The sequence below is a fragment of the Chiloscyllium punctatum genome, chromosome 10 (genome assembly GCF_047496795.1).
Source record: "Chiloscyllium punctatum isolate Juve2018m chromosome 10, sChiPun1.3, whole genome shotgun sequence".
Lineage (NCBI taxonomy): Eukaryota > Metazoa > Chordata > Chondrichthyes > Orectolobiformes > Hemiscylliidae > Chiloscyllium > Chiloscyllium punctatum.
In genome coordinates, this window is record NC_092748.1 from 1,196,206 (window position 1) to 1,214,539 (window position 18,334).

The window sequence follows — 18,334 nt, forward strand, 5'->3', positions numbered from 1 at the left end:
CCTCGGTTTCTCGCCCTCTGTTTCAGCCCCTCTGTTTCAGCCCTTCTGTTTCTCGCCCTCTGTTTCAGCCCCTCTGTTTCAGCCCCTCTGTTTCAGCCCCTCTGTTTCTCGCCCCCTGTTTCAGCCCCTCTGTTTCAGCCCCTCTGTTTCTCGCCCTCTGTTTCAGCCCCTCTGTTTCAGCCCCTCTGTTTCTCGCCCTCTGTTTCTTGCCCTCTGTTTCAGCCCCTCTGTTTCTCGCCCTCTGTTTCAGCCCTTCTGTTTCAGCCCCTCTGTTTCTAGCCCTCTGTTTCTCGCCCTCTGTTTCAGCCCCTCTGTTTCAGCCCCTCTGTTTCAGCCCCTCTGTTTCAGCCCCTCTGTTTCTCGCCCTCTGTTTCAGCCCCTCGGTTTCTTGCCCTCTGTTTCAGCCCCTCTGTTTCGGCCCCTCTGTTTCAGCCCCACTGTTTCTCGCCCTCTGTTTCAGCCCCTCGGTTTCTCGCCCTCTGTTTCAGCCCCTCTGTTTCGGCCCCTCTGTTTCAGCCCCACTGTTTCTCGCCCTCTGTTTCAGCCCACCTGTTTCTCGCCCTTTGTTTCAGCCCCTCTGTTTCTCGCCCTCTGTTTCAGCCCCTCTGTATCAGCCCCTTGGTTTCTCGCACACTGTTTCAGCCCATCTGTTTCAGCCCCTCTGTTTCAGCCCCTCTGTTTCTTGCCCTCTGTTTCAGCCCCTCTGTTTCTCGCCCTCTGTTTCAGCCCCTCTGTTTCAGCCCCTCTGTTTCTAGCCCTCTGTTTCTCGCCCTCTGTTTCAGCCCCTCTGTTTCAGCCCCTCTGTTTCAGCCCCTCTGTTTCTCGCCCTCTGTTTCAGCCCCTTGGTTTCTCGCCCTCTGTTTCAGCCCCTCTGTTTCAGCCCCTCTGTTTCAGCTCCACTGTTTCTCGCCCTCTGTTTCAGCCCCTCTGTTTCTCGCCCTCTGTTTCAGCCCCTCTATTTCAGCCCCTCTGTTTCTCGCCCTCTGTTTCAGCCCCTCTGTTTCTCGCCCTCTGTTTCAGACCCTGTGTTTCAGCCCCTCTGTTTCAGCCCCTCTGTTTTTCGCCCTCTGTTTCAGCCCCTCGGTTCTCGCCCTCTGTTTCCGCCCCTCTGTTTCTCGCCCTCTGTTTCAGCCCCTCTGTTTCAGCCCCTCTGTTTCAGCCCCTCTGTTTCTCGCCCCCTGTTTCAGCCCATCTGTTTCAGCCCCTTGGTTTCTCGCCCACTGTTTCAGCCCCTCTGTTTCAGCCCCTCTGTTTCTTGCCCTCTGTTTCAGCCCCTCTGTTTCTCGCCCTCTGTTTCAGCCCCTCTGTTTCAGCCCCTTTATTTCTCGCCCTCTGTTTCAGCCCCTCGGTTTCTCGCCCTCTGTTTCAGCCCCTCTGTTTCAGCCCCTCTGTTTCTCGCCCTCTGTTTCAGCCCCTCTGTTTCTCGCCCTCTGTTTCACACCCTCTGTTTCAGCCCCTCTGTTTCAGCCCCTCTGTTTTTCGCCCTCTGTTTCAGCCCCTCGGTTTCTCGCCCTCTGTTTCCGCCCCTCTGTTTCTCGCCCTCTGTTTCAGGCCCTCTGTTTCAGCTCCTCTGTTTCAGCCCCTCTTTTTCTCACCCACTGTTTCAGCCCCTCTGCTTCTCGCCCTCTGTTTCAGCCCCTCTGTTTCAGCCCCTCTGTTTCTCACCCTCTGTTTCAGCCCCTCTGTTTCAGCCCCTCTGTTTCAGCCCCTCGGTTTCTCGCCCTCTGTTTCAGCCCCTCTGTTTCAGCTCCTCTGTTTCGGCCCCTCTGTTTCTCGCCCTCTAATTCAGCCCCTCTGTTTCTCGCCCTCATTTCAGCCCCTCTGTTTGAGCCCCTCTGTTTCAGCCCCTCTGTTTCTCGCCCTCTGTTTCAGCCCCTCGGTTTCTCGCCCTCTGTTTCAGCCCCTCTGTTTCAGCCCCTCTGTTTCAGCCCCTCTGTTTCTTGCCCTCTGTTTCAGCCCCTCTGTTTCTCGCCCTCTGTTTCAGCCCCTCTGTTTCTCGCCCTCTGTTTCAGCCCCTCTGTTTCAGCCCCTCTGTTTCCCGCCCTCTGTTTCAACCCCTCGGTTTCTCGCCCACTGTTTTAGCCCCTCTGTTTCAGCACCTCTGTTTCAGCCCCTCTGTTTCAGCCCCTCTGTTTCTCACCCTCTGTTTCAGCCCCTCGGTTTCTCGCCCTCTGTTTCAGCCCATCTGTTTCAGCCCCTCTGTTTCAGCCCCTCGGTTTCTCGCCCTCTGTTTCAGCTCCTCTGTTTCAGCCCTTCTGTTTCTCGCCCTCTGTTTCAGCCCCTCTGTTTCAGCCCCTCTGTTTCAGCCCGTCTGTTTCAGCCCCTCTGTTTCTTGCCCCCTGTTTCAGCCCCTCTGTTTCTCCCCTCTGTTTCTCGCCCTCTGTTTCAGCCCCTCTGTTTCAGCCCCTCTGTTTCAGCCCGTCTGTTTCAGCCCCTCTGTTTCTTGCCCCCTGTTTCAGCCCCTCTGTTTCTCGCCCTATGTTTCTTGCCCTCTGTTCCAGCCCCTCTGTTTCTCGCCCTCTGTTTCAGCCCCTCTGTTTCAGCCCCTCTGTTTCTAGCCTTCTGTTTCTCGCCCTCTGTTTCAGCCCCTCTGTTTCAGCCCCTCTGTTTCAGCCCTTCTGTTTCTCGCCCTCTGTTTCAGCCCCTCGGTTTCTCGCCCTCTGTTTCAGCCCCTCTGTTTCGGCCCCTCTGTTTCAGCCCCACTGTTTCTCGCCCTCTGTTTCAGCCCACCTGTTTCTCGCCCTCTGTTTCAGCCCCGCTGTTTCTCGCCCTCTGTTTCTGCCCCTCTGTTTGAGCCCCTCTGTTTCTCGCCCTCTGTTTCAGCCCCTCGGTTTCTCGCCCTCTGTTTCCGCCCCTCTGCTTCTCGCCCTCTGCTTCAGCCCCTCTGTTTCAGCCCCTCTGTTTCAGTTCCTCTGTTTCTCGCCCTCTGTTTCAGCCCCTCGGTTTCTCGCCCTCTGTTTCAGCCCCTCTGTTTCAGCCCCTCTGTTTCAGCCCCTCTGTTTCTCGCCCTCTGTTTCAGCCCCTCTGTTTCTCGCCCTCTGTTTCAGCCCCTCTGTTTCAGCCCCTCTGTTTCAGCCCTTCTGTTTCTCGCCCTCTGTTTCAGCCCCTCTGTTTCAGCCCCTCTGTTTCAGCCCCTCTGTTTCTCGCCCCCTGTTTCAGCCCCTCTGTTTCAGCCCCTTGGTTTCTCGCCCACTGTTTCAGCCCATCTGTTTCAGCCCCTCTGTTTCAGCCCCTCTGTTTCTTGCCCTCTGTTTCAGCCCCTCTGTTTCTCGCCCTCTGTTTCAGCCCCTCTGTTTCAGCCCCTCTGTTTCTAGCCCTCTGTTTCTCGCCCTCTGTTTCAGCCCCTCTGTTTCAGCCCCTCTGTTTCAGCCCCTCTGTTTCAGCCCCTCTGTTTCTCGCCCTCTGTTTCAGCCCCTTGGTTTCTCGCCCTCTGTTTCAGCCCTTCTGTTTCAGCCCCACTGTTTCAGCTCCACTGTTTCTCGCCCTCTGTTTCAGCCCCTCTGTTTCTCGCCCTCTGTTTCAGCCCCTCTATTTCAGCCCCTCTGTTTCTCGCCCTCTGTTTCAGCCCCTCTGTTTCTCGCCCTCTGTTTCAGACCCTCTGTTTCAGCCCCTCTGTTTCTCGCCCTCTGTTTCAGCCCCTCGGTTTCTCGCCCTCTGTTTCCGCCCCTCTGTTTCTCGCCCTCTGTTTCAGCCCCTCTGTTTCAGCTCCTCTGTTTCAGCCCCTCTTTTTCTCACCCACTGTTTCAGCCCCTCTGCTTCTCGCCCTCTGTTTCAGCCCCTCTGTTTCAGCCCCTCTGTTTCTCACCCTCTGTTTCAGCCCCTCTGTTTCAGCCCCTCTGTTTCAGCCCCTCTGTTTCAGCCCCTCGGTTTCTCGCCCTCTGTTTCAGCCCCTCTGTTTCAGCTCCTCTGTTTCAGCCCCTCTGTTTCTCGCCCTCTTATTCCGCCCCTCTGTTTCTCGCCCTCTGTTTTAGCCCCTCTGTTTGAGCCCCTCTGTTTCAGCCCCTCTGTTTCTCGCCCTCTGTTTCAGCCCCTCGGTTTCTCGCCCTCTGTTTCAGCCCCTCTGTTTCAGCCCCTCTGTTTCAGCCCCTCTGTTTCTTGCCCTCTGTTTCAGCCCCTCTGTTTCCCGCCCTCTGTTTCAGCCCCTCTGTTTCTCGCCCTCTGTTTCAGCCCCTCTGTTTCCCGCCCTCTGTTTCAACCCCTCGGTTTCTCGCTCTCTGTTTTAGCCCCTCTGTTTCAGCACCTCTGTTTCAGCCCCGCTGTTTCAGCCCCTCTATTTCTCACCCTCTGTTTCAGCCCCTCGGTTTCTCGCCCTCTGTTTCAGCCCCTCTGATTCAGCCCCTCTGTTTCAGCCCCTCGGTTTCTCGCCCCTCTGTTTCAGCCCCTCTGTTTCAGCCCTTCTGTTTCTCGCCCTCTGTTTCAGCCCCTCTGTTTCAGCCCCTCTGTTTCAGCCCCTCTGTTTCTCGCCCCCTGTTTCAGCCCCTCTGTTTCAGCCCCTCTGTTTCTCGCACTCTGTTTCAGCCCCTCTGTTTCAGCCCCTCTGTTTCTCGCCCTCTGTTTCTTGCCCTCTGTTTCAGCCCCTCTGTTTCTCGCCCTCTGTTTCAGCCCTTCTGTTTCAGCCCCTCTGTTTCTAGCCCTCTGTTTCTCGCCCTCTGTTTCAGCCCCTCTGTTTCAGCCCCTCTGTTTCAGCCCCTCTGTTTCAGCCCCTCTGTTTCTCGCCCTCTGTTTCAGCCCCTCGGTTTCTTGCCCTCTGTTTCAGCCCCTCTGTTTCGGCCCCTCTGTTTCAGCCCCACTGTTTCTCGCCCTCTGTTTCAGCCCCTCGGTTTCTCGCCCTCTGTTTCCGCCCCTCTGCTTCTCGCCCTCTGTTTCAGCCCCTCTGTTTCAGCCCCTCTGTTTCAGCTCCTCTGTTTCTCGCCCTCTGTTTCAGCCCCTCGGTTTCTCGCCCTCTGTTTCAGCCCCTCTGTTTCAGCTCCTCTGTTTCGGCCCCTCTGTTTCTCGCCCTCTAATTCAGCCCCTCTGTTTCTCGCCCTCATTTCAGCCCCTCTGTTTGAGCCCCTCTGTTTCAGCCCCTCTGTTTCTCGCCCTCTGTTTCAGCCCCTCGGTTTCTCGCCCTCTGTTTCAGCCCCTCTGTTTCAGCCCCTCTGTTTCAGCCCCTCTGTTTCTTGCCCTCTGTTTCAGCCCCTCTGTTTCTCGCCCTCTGTTTCAGCCCCTCTGTTTCTCGCCCTCTGTTTCAGCCCCTCTGTTTCAGCCCCTCTGTTTCCCGCCCTCTGTTTCAACCCCTCGGTTTCTCGCCCACTGTTTTAGCCCCTCTGTTTCAGCACCTCTGTTTCAGCCCCTCTGTTTCAGCCCCTCTGTTTCTCACCCTCTGTTTCAGCCCCTCGGTTTCTCGCCCTCTGTTTCAGCCCATCTGTTTCAGCCCCTCTGTTTCAGCCCCTCGGTTTCTCGCCCTCTGTTTCAGCTCCTCTGTTTCAGCCCTTCTTTTTCTCGCCCTCTGTTTCAGCCCCTCTGTTTCAGCCCCTCTGTTTCAGCCCGTCTGTTTCAGCCCCTCTGTTTCTTGCCCGCTGTTTCAGCCCCTCTGTTTCAGCCCCTCTGTTTCTCGCCCTCTGTTTCAGCCCCTCTGTTTCAGCCCCTCTGTTTCTCGCCCTATGTTTCTTGCCCTCTGTTTCAGCCCCTCTGTTTCTCGCCCTCTGTTTCAGCCCCTCTGTTTCAGCCCCTCTGTTTCTAGCCTTCTGTTTCTCGCCCTCTGTTTCAGCCCCTCTGTTTCAGCCCCTCTGTTTCAGCCCTTCTGTTTCTCGCCCTCTGTTTCAGCCCCTCGGTTTCTCGCCCTCTGTTTCAGCCCCTCTGTTTCGGCCCCTCTGTTTCAGCCCCACTGTTTCTCGCCCTCTGTTTCAGCCCACCTGTTTCTCGCCCTCTGTTTCAGCCCCTCTGTTTCTCGCCCTCTGTTTCTGCCCCTCTGTTTGAGCCCCTCTGTTTCTCGCCCTCTGTTTCAGCCCCACGGTTTCTCGCCCTCTGTTTCCGCCCCTCTGCTTCTCGCCCTCTGCTTCAGCCCCTCGGTTTCTCGCCCTCTGTTTCAGCCCCTCTGTTTCAGCCCCTCTGTTTCAGCCCCTCTGTTTCTCGCCCTCTGTTTCAGCCCCTCTGTTTCTCGCCCTCTGTTTCAGCCCCTCTGTTTCAGCCCCTCTGTTTCAGCCCCTCTGTTTCTCGCCCTCTGTTTCAGCCCCTCTGTTTCAGCCCCTCTGTTTCAGCCCCTCTGTTTCTCGCCCCCTGTTTCAGCCCCTCTGTTTCAGCCCCTTGGTTTCTCGCCCACTGTTTCAGCCCATCTGTTTCAGCCCCTCTGTTTCAGCCCCTCTGTTTCTTGCCCTCTGTTTCAGCCCCTCTGTTTCTCGCCCTCTGTTTCAGCCCCTCTGGTTCAGCCCCTCTGTTTCTAGCCCTCTGTTTCTCGCCCTCTGTTTCAGCCCCTCTGTTTCAGCCCCTCTGTTTCAGCCCCTCTGTTTCAGCCCCTCTGTTTCTCGCCCTCTGTTTCAGCCCCTTGGTTTCTCGCCCTCTGTTTCAGCCTTTCTGTTTCAGCCCCACTGTTTCAGCTCCACTGTTTCTCGCCCTCTGTTTCAGCCCCTCTGTTTCTCGCCCTCTGTTTCAGCCCCTCTATTTCAGCCCCTCTGTTTCTCGCCCTCTGTTTCAGCCCCTCTGTTTCTCGCCCTCTGTTTCAGACCCTCTGTTTCAGCCCCTCTGTTTCAGCCCCTCTGTTTCTCGCCCTCTGTTTCAGCCCCTCGGTTTCTCGCCCTCTGTTTCCGCCCCTCTGTTTCTCGCCCTCTGTTTCAGCCCCTCTGTTTCAGCTCCTCTGTTTCGGCCCCTCTTTTTCTCACCCACTGGTTCAGCCCCTCTGCTTCTCGCCCTCTGTTTCAGCCCCTCTGTTTCAGCCCCTCTGTTTCTCACCCTCTGTTTCAGCCCCTCTGTTTCAGCCCCTCTGTTTCAGCCCCTCTGTTTCAGCCCCTCGGTTTCTCGCCCTCTGTTTCAGCCCCTCTGTTTCAGCCCCTCTGTTTCAGCCCCTCTGTTTCTTGCCCTCTGTTTCAGCCCCTCTGTTTCCCGCCCTCTGTTTCAGCCCCTCTGTTTCTCGCCCTCTGTTTCAGCCCCTCTGTTTCAGCCCCTCTGTTTCCCGCCCTCTGTTTCAACCCCTCGGTTTCTCGCTCTCTGTTTTAGCCCCTCTGTTTCAGCACCTCTGTTTCAGCCCCGCTGTTTCAGCCCCTCTATTTCTCACCCTCTGTTTCAGCCCCTCGGTTTCTCGCCCTCTGTTTCAGCCCCTCTGATTCAGCCCCTCTGTTTCAGCCCCTCGGTTTCTCGCCCTCTGTTTCAGCCCCTCTGTTTCAGCCCTTCTGTTTCTCGCCCTCTGTTTCAGCCCCTCTGTTTCAGCCCCTCTGTTTCAGCCCCTCTGTTTCTCGCCCCCTGTTTCAGCCCCTCTGTTTCAGCCCCTCTGTTTCTCGCCCTCTGTTTCAGCCCCTCTGTTTCAGCCCCTCTGTTTCTCGCCCTCTGTTTCTTGCCCTCTGTTTCAGCCCCTCTGTTTCTCGCCCTCTGTTTCAGCCCTTCTGTTTCAGCCCCTCTTTTTCTAGCCCTCTGTTTCTCGCCCTCTGTTTCAGCCCCTCTGTTTCAGCCCCTCTGTTTCAGCCCCTCTGTTTCAGCCCCTCTGTTTCTCGCCCTCTGTTTCAGCCCCTCGGTTTCTTACCCTCTGTTTCAGCCCCTCTGTTTCGGCCCCTCTGTTTCAGCCCCACTGTTTCTCGCCCTCTGTTTCAGCCCCTCGGTTTCTCGCCCTCTGTTTCAGCCCTTCTGTTTCGGCCCCTCTGTTTCAGCCCCACTGTTTCTCGCCCTCTGTTTCAGCCCACCTGTTTCTCGCCCTCTGTTTCAGCCCCTCTGTTTCTCGCCCTCTGCTTCTGCCCCTCTGTTTGAGCCCCTCTGTTTCTCGCCCTCTGTTTCAGCCCCTCGGTTTCTCGCCCTCTGTTTCCGCCCCTCTGCTTCTCGCCCTCTGCTTCAGCCCCTCTGTTTCAGCCCCTCTGTTTCAGTTCCTCTGTTTCTCGCCCTCTGTTTCAGCCCCTCGGTTTCTCGCCCTCTGTTTCAGCCCCTCTGTTTCAGCCCCTCTGTTTCAGCCCCTCTGTTTCTCGCCCTCTGTTTCAGCCCCTCTGTTTCTCGCCCTCTGTTTCAGCCCCTCTGTTTCAGCCCCTCTGTTTCAGCCCCTCTGTTTCTCGCCCTCTGTTTCAGCCCCTCTGTTTCAGCCCCTCTGTTTCAGCCCCTCTGTTTCTCGCCCCCTGTTTCAGCCCCTCTGTTTCAGCCCCTTGGTTTCTCGCCCACTGTTTCAGCCCATCTGTTTCAGCCCCTCTGTTTCAGCCCCTCTGTTTCTTGCCCTCTGTTTCAGCCCCTCTGTTTCTCGCCCTCTGTTTCAGCCCCTCTGTTTCAGCCCCTCTGTTTCTAGCCCTCTGTTTCTCGCCCTCTGTTTCAGCCCCTCTGTTTCAGCCCCTCTGTTTCAGCCCCTCTGTTTCTCGCCCTCTGTTTCAGCCGCTTGGTTTCTCGCCCTCTGTTTCAGCCCTTCTGTTTCAGCCCCACTGTTTCAGCTCCATTGTTTCTCGCCCTCTGTTTCAGCCCCTCTGTTTCTCGCCCTCTGTTTCAGCCCCTCTATTTCAGCCCCTCTGTTTCTCGCCCTCTGTTTCAGCCCCTCTGTTTCTCGCCCTCTGTTTCAGCCCCTCTGTTTCAGCCCCTCTGTTTTTCGCCCTCTGTTTCAGCCCCTCGGTTTCTCGCCCTCTGTTTCCGCCCCTCTGTTTCTCGCCCTCTGTTTCAGCCCCTCTGTTTCAGCTCCTCTGTTTCAGCCCCTCTTTTTCTCACCCACTGTTTCAGCCCCTCTGCTTCTCGCCCTCTGTTTCAGCCCCTCTGTTTCAGCCCCTCTGTTTCTCACCCTCTGTTTCAGCCCCTCTGTTTCAGCCCCTCTGTTTCAGCCCCTCTGTTTCAGCCCCTCGGTTTCTCGCCCTCTGTTTCAGCCCCTCTGTTTCAGCTCCTCTGTTTCAGCACCTCTGTTTCTCGCCCACTTATTCCGCCCCTCTGTTTCTCGCCCTCTGTTTTAGCCCCTCTGTTTGAGCCCCTCTGTTTCAGCCCCTCTGTTTCTCGACCTCTGTTTCAGCCCCTCGGTTTCTCGCCCTCTGTTTCAGCCCCTCTGTTTCAGCCCCTCTGTTTCAGCCCCTCTGTTTCTTGCCCTCTGTTTCAGCCCCTCTGTTTCCCGCCCTCTGTTTCAGCCCCTCTGTTTCTCGCCCTCTGTTTCAGCCCCTCTGTTTCAGCCCCTCTGTTTCCCGCCCTCTGTTTCAACCCCTCGGTTTCTCGCACTCTGTTTTAGCCCCTCTGTTTCAGCACCTCTGTTTCAGCCCCGCTGTTTCAGCCCCTCTATTTCTCACCCTCTGTTTCAGCCCCTCGGTTTCTCGCCCTCTGTTTCAGCCCCTCTGATTCAGCCCCTCTGTTTCAGCCCCTCGGTTTCTCGCCCTCTGTTTCAGCCCCTCTGTTTCAGCCCTTCTGTTTCTCGCCCTCTGTTTCAGCCCCTCTGTTTCAGCCCCTCTGTTTCAGCCCCTCTGTTTCTCGCCCCCTGTTTCAGCCCCTCTGTTTCAGCCCCTCTGTTTCTCGCCCTCTGTTTCAGCCCCTCTGTTTCAGCCCCTCTGTTTCTCGCCCTCTGTTTCTTGCCCTCTGTTTCAGCCCCTCTGTTTCTCGCCCTCTGTTTCAGCCCTTCTGTTTCAGCCCCTCTGTTTCTAGCCCTCTGTTTCTCGCCCTCTGTTTCAGCCCCTCTGTTTCAGCCCCTCTGTTTCAGCCCCTCTGTTTCAGCCCCTCTGTTTCTCGCCCTCTATTTCAGCCCCTCGGTTTCTTGCCCTCTGTTTCAGCCCCTCTGTTTCGGCCCCTCTGTTTCAGCCCCACTGTTTCTCGCCCTCTGTTTCAGCCCCTCGGTTTCTCGCCCTCTGTTTCCGCCCCTCTGCTTCTCGCCCTCTGTTTCAGCACCTCTGTTTCAGCCCCTCTGTTTCAGCTCCTCTGTTTCTCGCCCTCTGTTTCAGCCCCTCGGTTTCTCGCCCTCTGTTTCAGCCCCTCTGTTTCAGCTCCTCTGTTTCGGCCCCTCTGTTTCTCGCCCTCTAATTCAGCCCCTCTGTTTCTCGCCCTCATTTCAGCCCCTCTGTTTAAGCCCCTCTGTTTCAGCCCCTCTGTTTCTCGCCCTCTGTTTCAGCCCCTCGGTTTCTCGCCCTCTGTTTCAGCCCCTCTGTTTCAGCCCCTCTGTTTCAGCCCCTCTGTTTCTTGCCCTCTGTTTCAGCCCCTCTGTTTCTCGCCCTCTGTTTCAGCCCCTCTGTTTCTCGCCCTCTGTTTCAGCCCCTCTGTTTCAGCCCCTCTGTTTCCCGCCCTCTGTTTCAACCCCTCAGTTTCACGCCCACTGTTTTAGCCCCTCTGTTTCAGCACCTCTGTTTCAGCCCCTCTGTTTCAGCCCCTCTGTTTCTCACCCTCTGTTTCAGCCCCTCGGTTTCTCGCCCTCTGTTTCAGCCCATCTGTTTCAGCCCCTCTGTTTCAGCCCCTCGGTTTCTCGCCCTCTGTTTCAGCTCCTCTGTTTCAGCCCTTCTGTTTCTCGCCCTCTGTTTCAGCCCCTCTGTTTCAGCCCCTCTGTTTCAGCCCGTCTGTTTCAGCCCCTCTGTTTCTTGCCCCCTGTTTCAGCCCCTCTGTTTCAGCCCCTCTGTTTCTCGCCCTCTGTTTCAGCCCCTCTGTTTCAGCCCCTCTGTTTCTCGCCCTATGTTTCTTGCCCTCTGTTTCAGCCCCTCTGTTTCTCGCCCTCTGTTTCAGCCCCTCTGTTTCAGCCCCTCTGTTTCTAGCCTTCTGTTTCTCGCCCTCTGTTTCAGCCCCTCTGTTTCAGCCCCTCTGTTTCAGCCCTTCTGTTTCTCGCCCTCTGTTTCAGCCCCTCGGTTTCTCGCCCTCTGTTTCAGCCCCTCTGTTTCGGCCCCTCTGTTTCAGCCCCACTGTTTCTCGCCCTCTGTTTCAGCCCACCTGTTTCTCGCCCTCTGTTTCAGCCCCTCTGTTTCTCGCCCTCTGTTTCTGCCCCTCTGTTTGAGCCCCTCTGTTTCTCGCCCTCTGTTTCAGCCCCTCGGTTTCTCGCCCTCTGTTTCCGCCCCTCTGCTTCTCGCCCTCTGCTTCAGCCCCTCTGTTTCAGCCCCTCTGTTTCAGTTCCTCTGTTTCTCGCCCTCTGTTTCAGCCCCTCGGTTTCTCGCCCTCTGTTTCAGCCCCTCTGTTTCAGCCCCTCTGTTTCAGCCCCTCTGTTTCTCGCCCTCTGTTTCAGCCCCTCTGTTTCTCGCCCTCTGTTTCAGCCCCTCTGTTTCAGCCCCTCTGTTTCAGCCCCTCTGTTTCTCGCCCTCTGTTTCAGCCCCTCTGTTTCAGCCCCTCTGTTTCAGCCCCTCTGTTTCTCGCCCCCTGTTTCAGCCCCTCTGTTTCAGCCCCTTGGTTTCTCGCCCACTGTTTCAGCCCATCTGTTTCAGCCCCTCTGTTTCAGCCCCTCTGTTTCTTGCCCTCTGTTTCAGCCCCTCTGTTTCTCGCCCTCTGTTTCAGCCCCTCTGTTTCAGCCCCTCTGTTTCTAGCCCTCTGTTTCTCGCCCTCTGTTTCAGCCCCTCTGTTTCAGCCCCTCTGTTTCAGCCCCTCTGTTTCAGCCCCTCTGTTTCTCGCCCTCTGTTTCAGCCCCTTGGTTTCTCGCCCTCTGTTTCAGCCTTTCTGTTTCAGCCCCACTGTTTCAGCTCCACTGTTTCTCGCCCTCTGTTTCAGCCCCTCTGTTTCTCGCCCTCTGTTTCAGCCCCTCTATTTCAGCCCCTCTGTTTCTCGCCCTCTGTTTCAGCCCCTCTGTTTCTCGCCCTCTGTTTCAGACCCTCTGTTTCAGCCCCTCTGTTTCAGCCCCTCTGTTTCTCGCCCTCTGTTTCAGCCCCTCGGTTTCTCGCCCTCTGTTTCAGCCCCTCTGTTTCAGCCCCTCTGTTTCTCACCCTCTGTTTCAGCCCCTCTGTTTCAGCCCCTCTGTTTCAGCCCCTCTGTTTCAGCCCCTCGGTTTCTCGCCCTCTGTTTCAGCCCCTCTGTTTCAGCCGCTCTGTTTCAGCCCCTCTGTTTCTTGCCCTCTGTTTCAGCCCCTCTGTTTCCCGCCCTCTGTTTCAGCCCCTCTGTTTCTCGCCCTCTGTTTCAGCCCCTCTGTTTCAGCCCCTCTGTTTCCCGCCCTCTGTTTCAACCCCTCGGTTTCTCGCTCTCTGTTTTAGCCCCTCTGTTTCAGCACCTCTGTTTCAGCCCCGCTGTTTCAGCCCCTCTATTTCTCACCCTCTGTTTCAGCCCCTCGGTTTCTCGCCCTCTGTTTCAGCCCCTCTGATTCAGCCCCTCTGTTTCAGCCCCTCGGTTTCTCGCCCTCTGTTTCAGCCCCTCTGTTTCAGCCCTTCTGTTTCTCGCCCTCTGTTTCAGCCCCTCTGTTTCAGCCCCTCTGTTTCAGCCCCTCTGTTTCTCGCCCCCTGTTTCAGCCCCTCTGTTTCAGCCCCTCTGTTTCTCGCCCTCTGTTTCAGCCCCTCTGTTTCAGCCCCTCTGTGTCTCGCCCTCTGTTTCTTGCCCTCTGTTTCAGCCCCTCTGTTTCTCGCCCTCTGTTTCAGCCCTTCTGTTTCAGCCCCTCTGTTTCAAGCCCTCTGTTTCTCGCCCTCTGTTTCAGCCCCTCTGTTTCAGCCCCTCTGTTTCAGCCCCTCTGTTTCAGCCCCTCTGTTTCTCGCCCTCTGTTTCAGCCCCTCGGTTTCTTGCCCTCTGTTTCAGCCCCTCTGTTTCGGCCCCTCTGTTTCAGCCCCACTGTTTCTCGCCCTCTGTTTCAGCCACTCGGTTTCTCGCCCTCTGTTTCCGCCCCTCTGCTTCTCGCCCTCTGTTTCAGCCCCTCTGTTTCAGCCCCTCTGTTTCAGCTCCTCTGTTTCTCGCCCTCTGTTTCAGCCCCTCGGTTTCTCGCCCTCTGTTTCAGCCCCTCTGTTTCAGCCCCTCTGTTTCAGCCCCACTGTTTCTCGCCCTCTGTTTCAGCCCCTCTGTTTCTCGCCCTCTGTTTCAGCCCCTCTGTTTCAGCCCCTCTGTTTCAGCCCCTCTGTTTCTAGCCCTCTGTTTCAGCCCCTCTGTTTCAGCCCCTCTGTTTCAGCCCCTCTGTTTCTCGCCCCCTGTTTCAGCCCCTCTGTTTCAGCCCCTTGGTTTCTCGCCCACTGTTTCAGCCCATCTGTTTCAGCCCCTCTGTTTCAGCCCCTCTGTTTCTTGCCCTCTGTTTCAGCCCCTCTGTTTCTCGCCCTCTGTTTCAGCCCCTCTGTTTCAGCCCCTCTGTTTCAGCCCCTCTGTATCAGCCCCTCTGTTTCTCGCCCTCTGTTTCAGCCCCTTGGTTTCTCGCCCTCTGTTTCAGCCCCTCTGTTTCAGCCCCACTGTTTCAGCTCCACTGTTTCTCGCCCTCTGTTTCAGCCCCTCTGTTTCTCGCCCTCTGTTTCATCCCCTCTATTTCAGCCCCTCTGTTTCGCGCCCTCTGTTTCAGCCCCTCTGTTTCTCGCCCTCTGTTTCAGACCCTCTGTTTCAGCCCCTCTGTTTCAGCCCCTCTGCTTTTCGCCCTCTGTTTCAGCCCCTCGGTTCTCGCCCTCTGTTTCCGCCCCTCTGTTTCTCGCCCTCTGTTTCAGACCCTCTGTTTCAGCCCCTCTGTTTCAGCCCCTCTGTTTTTCGCCCTCTGTTTCAGCCCCTCGGTTTCTCGCCCTCTGTTTCCGCCCCTCTTTTTCTCGCCCTCTGTTTCAGCCCCTCTGTTTCAGCTCCTCTGTTTCAGCCACTCTTTTTCTCACCCACTGTTTCAGCCCCTCTGCTTCTCGCCCTCTGTTTCAGCCCCTCTGTTTCAGCCCCTCTGTTTCTCACCCTCTGTTTCAGCCCCTCTGTTTCAGCCCCTCTGTTTCAGCCCCTCTGTTTCAGCCCCTCGGTTTCTCGCCCACTGTTTCAGCCCCTCTGTTTCAGCTCCTCTGTTTCGGCCCCTCTGTTTCTCGCCCTCTAATTCAGCCCCTCTGTTTCTCGCCCTCATTTCAGCCCCTCTGTTTGAGCCCCTCTATTTCAGCCCCTCTGTTTCTCGCCCTCTGTTTCAGCCCCTCGGTTTCTCGCCCTCTGTTTCAGCCCCTCTGTTTCAGCCCCTCTGTTTCAGCCCCTCTGTTTCTTGCCCTCTGTTTCAGCCACTCTGTTTCCCGCCCTCTGTTTCAACCCCTCGGTTTCTCGGCCACTGTTTTAGCCCCTCTGTTTCAGCACCTCTGTTTCAGCCCCTCTGTTTCTCACCCTCTGTTTCAGCCCCTCGGTTTCTCGCCCTCTGTTTCAGCCCATCTGTTTCAGCCCCTCTGTTTCAGCCCCTCGGTTTCTCGCCCTCTGTTTCAGCCCCTCTGTTTCAGCCCTTCTGTTTCTCGCCCTCTGTTTCAGCCCCTCTGTTTCAGCCCCTCTGTTTCAGCCCCTCTGTTTCAGCCCCTCTGTTTCTTGCCCCCTGTTTCAGCCCCTCTGTTTCAGCCCCTCTGTTTCTCGCCCTCTGTTTCAGCCCCTCTGTTTCAGCCCCTCTGTTTCTCGCCCTATGTTTCTTGCCCTCTGTTTCAGCCCCTCTGTTTCTCGCCCTCTGTTTCAGCCCCTCTGTTTCAGCCCCTCTGTTTCTAGCCTTCTGTTTCTCGCCCTCTGTTTCAGCCCCTCTGTTTCAGCCCCTCTGTTTCAGCCCTTCTGTTTCTCGCCCTCTGTTTCAGCCCCTCTGTTTCAGCCCCTCTGTTTCAGCCCCTCTGTTTCTCGCCCTCTGTTTCAGCCCCTCGGTTTCTTGCCCTCTGTTTCAGCCCCTCTGTTTCGGCCCCTCTGTTTCAGCCCCTCTGTTTCAGCCCCTCTGTTTCTCGCCCTCTGTTTCAGCCCCTTGGTTTCTCGCCCTCTGTTTCAGCCTTTCTGTTTCAGCCCCACTGTTTCAGCTCCACTGTTTCTCGCCCTCTGTTTCAGCCCCTCTGTTTCTCGCCCTCTGTTTCAGCCCCTCTATTTCAGCCCCTCTGTTTCTCGCCCTCTGTTTCAGCCCCTCTGTTTCTCGCCCTCTGTTTCAGACCCTCTGTTTCAGCCCCTCTGTTTCAGCCCCTCTGTTTCTCGCCCTCTGTTTCAGCCCCTCGGTTTCTCGCCCTCTGTTTCCGCCCCTCTGTTTCTCGCCCTCTGTTTCAGCCCCTCTGTTTCAGCTCCTCTGTTTCAGCCCCTCTTTTTCTCACCCACTGTTTCAGCCCCTCTGCTTCTCGCCCTCTGTTTCAGCCCCTCTGTTTCAGCCCCTCTGTTTCTCACCCTCTGTTTCAGCCCCTCTGTTTCAGCCCCTCTGTTTCAGCCCCTCTGTTTCAGCCCCTCGGTTTCTCGCCCTCTGTTTCAGCCCCTCTGTTTCAGCCCCTCTGTTTCAGCCCCTCTGTTTCTTGCCCTCTGTTTCAGCCCCTCTGTTTCCCGCCCTCTGTTTCAGCCCCTCTGTTTCTCGCCCTCTGTTTCAGCCCCTCTGTTTCAGCCCCTCTGTTTCCCGCCCTCTGTTTCAACCCCTCGGTTTCTCGCTCTCTGTTTTAGCCCCTCTGTTTCAGCACCTCTGTTTCAGCCCCGCTGTTTCAGCCCCTCTATTTCAGCCCCTCTGTTTCAGCCCCTCGGTTTCTCGCCCTCTGTTTCAGCCCCTCTGATTCAGCCCCTCTGTTTCAGCCCCTCGGTTTCTCGCCCTCTGTTTCAGCCCCTCTGTTTCAGCCTTTCTGTTTCTCGCCCTCTGTTTCAGCCCCTCTGTTTCAGCCCCTCTGTTTCAGCCCCTCTGTTTCTCGCCCTCTGTTTCAGCCCCTCTGTTTCAGCTCCTCTGTTTCGGCCCCTCTTTTTCTCACCCACTGTTTCAGCCCCTCTGCTTCTCGCCCTCTCTTTCAGCCCCTCTGTTTCAGCCCCTCTGTTTCTCACCCTCTGTTTCAGCCCCTCTGTTTCAGCCCCTCTGTTTCAGCCCCTCTGTTTCAGCCCCTCGGTTTCTCGCCCTCTGTTTCAGCCCCTCTGTTTCAGCCCCTCTGTTTCAGCCCCTCTGTTTCTTGCCCTCTGTTTCAGCCCCTCTGTTTCCCGCCCTCTGTTTCAGCCCCTCTGTTTCTCGCCCTCTGTTTCAGCCCCTCTGTTTCAGCCCCTCTGTTTCCCGCCCTCTGTTTCAACCCCTCGGTTTCTCGCTCTCTGTTTTAGCCCCTCTGTTTCAGCACCTCTGTTTCAGCCCCGCTGTTTCAGCCCCTCTATTTCTCACCCTCTGTTTCAGCCCCTCGGTTTCTCGCCCTCTGTTTCAGCCCCTCTGATTCAGCCCCTCTGTTTCAGCCCCTCGGTTTCTCGCCCTCTGTTTCAGCCCCTCTGTTTCAGCCCTTCTGTTTCTCGCCCTCTGTTTCAGCCCCTCTGTTTCAGCCCCTCTGTTTCAGCCCCTCTGTTTCTCGCCCCCTGTTTCAGCCCCTCTGTTTCAGCCCCTCTGTTTCTCGCCCTCTGTTTCAGCCCCTCTGTTTCAGCCCCTCTGTTTCTCGCCCTCTGTTTCTTGCCCTCTGTTTCAGCCCCTCTGTTTCTCGCCCTCTGTTTCAGCCCTTCTGTTTCAGCCCCTCTGTTTCTAGCCCTCTGTTTCTCGCCCTCTGTTTCAGCCCCTCTGTTTCAGCCCCTCTGTTTCAGCCCCTCTGTTTCAGCCCCTCTGTTTCTCGCCCTCTGTTTAAGCCCCTCGGTTTCTTGCCCTCTGTTTCAGCCCCTCTGTTTCGGCCCCTCTGTTTCAGCCCCACTGTTTCTCGCCCTCTGTTTCAGCCCCTCGGTTTCTCGCCCTCTGTTTCCGCCCCTCTGCTTCTCGCCCTCTGTTTCAGCCCCTCTGTTTCAGCCCCTCTGTTTCAGCTCCTCTGTTTCTCGCCCTCTGTTTCAGCCCCTCGGTTTCTCGCCCTCTGTTTCAGCCCCTCTGTTTCAGCCCCTCTGTTTCAGCCCCACTGTTTCTCGCCCTCTGTTTCAGCCCCTCTGTTTCTCGCCCTCTGTTTCAGCCCCTCTGTTTCAGCCCCTCTGTTTCAGCCCCTCTGTTTCTAGCCCTCTGTTTCAGCCCCTCTGTTTCAGCCCCTCTGTTTCAGCCCCTCTGTTTCTCGCCCCCTGTTTCAGCCCCTCTGTTTCAGCCCCTTGGTTTCTCGCCCACTGTTTCAGCCCATCTGTTTCAGCCCCTCTGTTTCAGCCCCTCTGTTTCTTGCCCTCTGTTTCAGCCCCTCTGTTTCTCGCCCTCTGTTTCAGCCCCTCTGTTTCAGCCCCTCTGTTTCTAGCCCTCTGTTTCTCGCCCTCTGTTTCAGCCCCTCTGTTTCAGACCCTCTGTTTCAGCCCCTCTGTTTCAGCCCCTCTGTTTCTCGCCCTCTGTTTCAGCCCCTTGGTTTCTCGCCCTCTGTTTCAGCCCCTCTGTTTCAGCCCCACTGTTTCAGCTCCACTGTTTCTCGCCCTCTGTTTCAGCCCCTCTGTTTCTCGCCCTCTGTTTCATCCCCTCTATTTCAGCCCCTCTGTTTCGCGCCCTCTGTTTCAGCCCCTCTGTTTCTCGCCCTCTGTTTCAGACCCTCTGTTTCAGCCCCTCTGTTTCAGCCCCTCTGCTTTTCGCCCTCTGTTTCAGCCCCTCGGTTCTCGCCCTCTGTTTCCGCCCCTCTGTTTCTCGCCCTCTGTTTCAGACCCTCTGTTTCAGCCCCTCTGTTTCAGCCCCTCTGTTTTTCGCCCTCTGTTTCAGCCCCTCGGTTTCTCGCCCTCTGTTTCCGCCCCTCTGTTTCTCGCCCTCTGTTTCAGCCCCTCTGTTTCAGCTCCTCTGTTTCAGCCACTCTTTTTCTCACCCACTGTTTCAGCCCCTCTGCTTCTCGCCCTCTGTTTCAGCCCCTCTGTTTCAGCCCCTCTGTTTCTCACCCTCTGTTTCAGCCCCTCTGTTTCAGCCCCTCTGTTTCAGCCCCTCTGTTTCAGCCCCTCGGTTTCTCGCCCTCTGTTTCAGCCCCTCTGTTTCAGCTCCTCTGTTTCGGCCCCTCTGTTTCTCGCCCTCTAATTCAGCCCCTCTGTTTCTCGCCCTCATTTCAGCCCCTCTGTTTGAGCCCCTCTATTTCAGCCCCTCTGTTTCTCGCCCTCTGTTTCAGCCCCTCGGTTTCTCGCCCTCTGTTTCAGCCCCTCTGTTTCAGCCCCTCTGTTTCAGCCCCTCTGTTTCTTGCCCTCTGTTTCAGCCACTCTGTTTCCCGCCCTCTGTTTCAACCCCTCGGTTTCTCGGCCACTGTTTTAGCCCCTCTGTTTCAGCACCTCTGTTTCAGCCCCTCTGTTTCAGCCCCTCTGTTTCTCACCC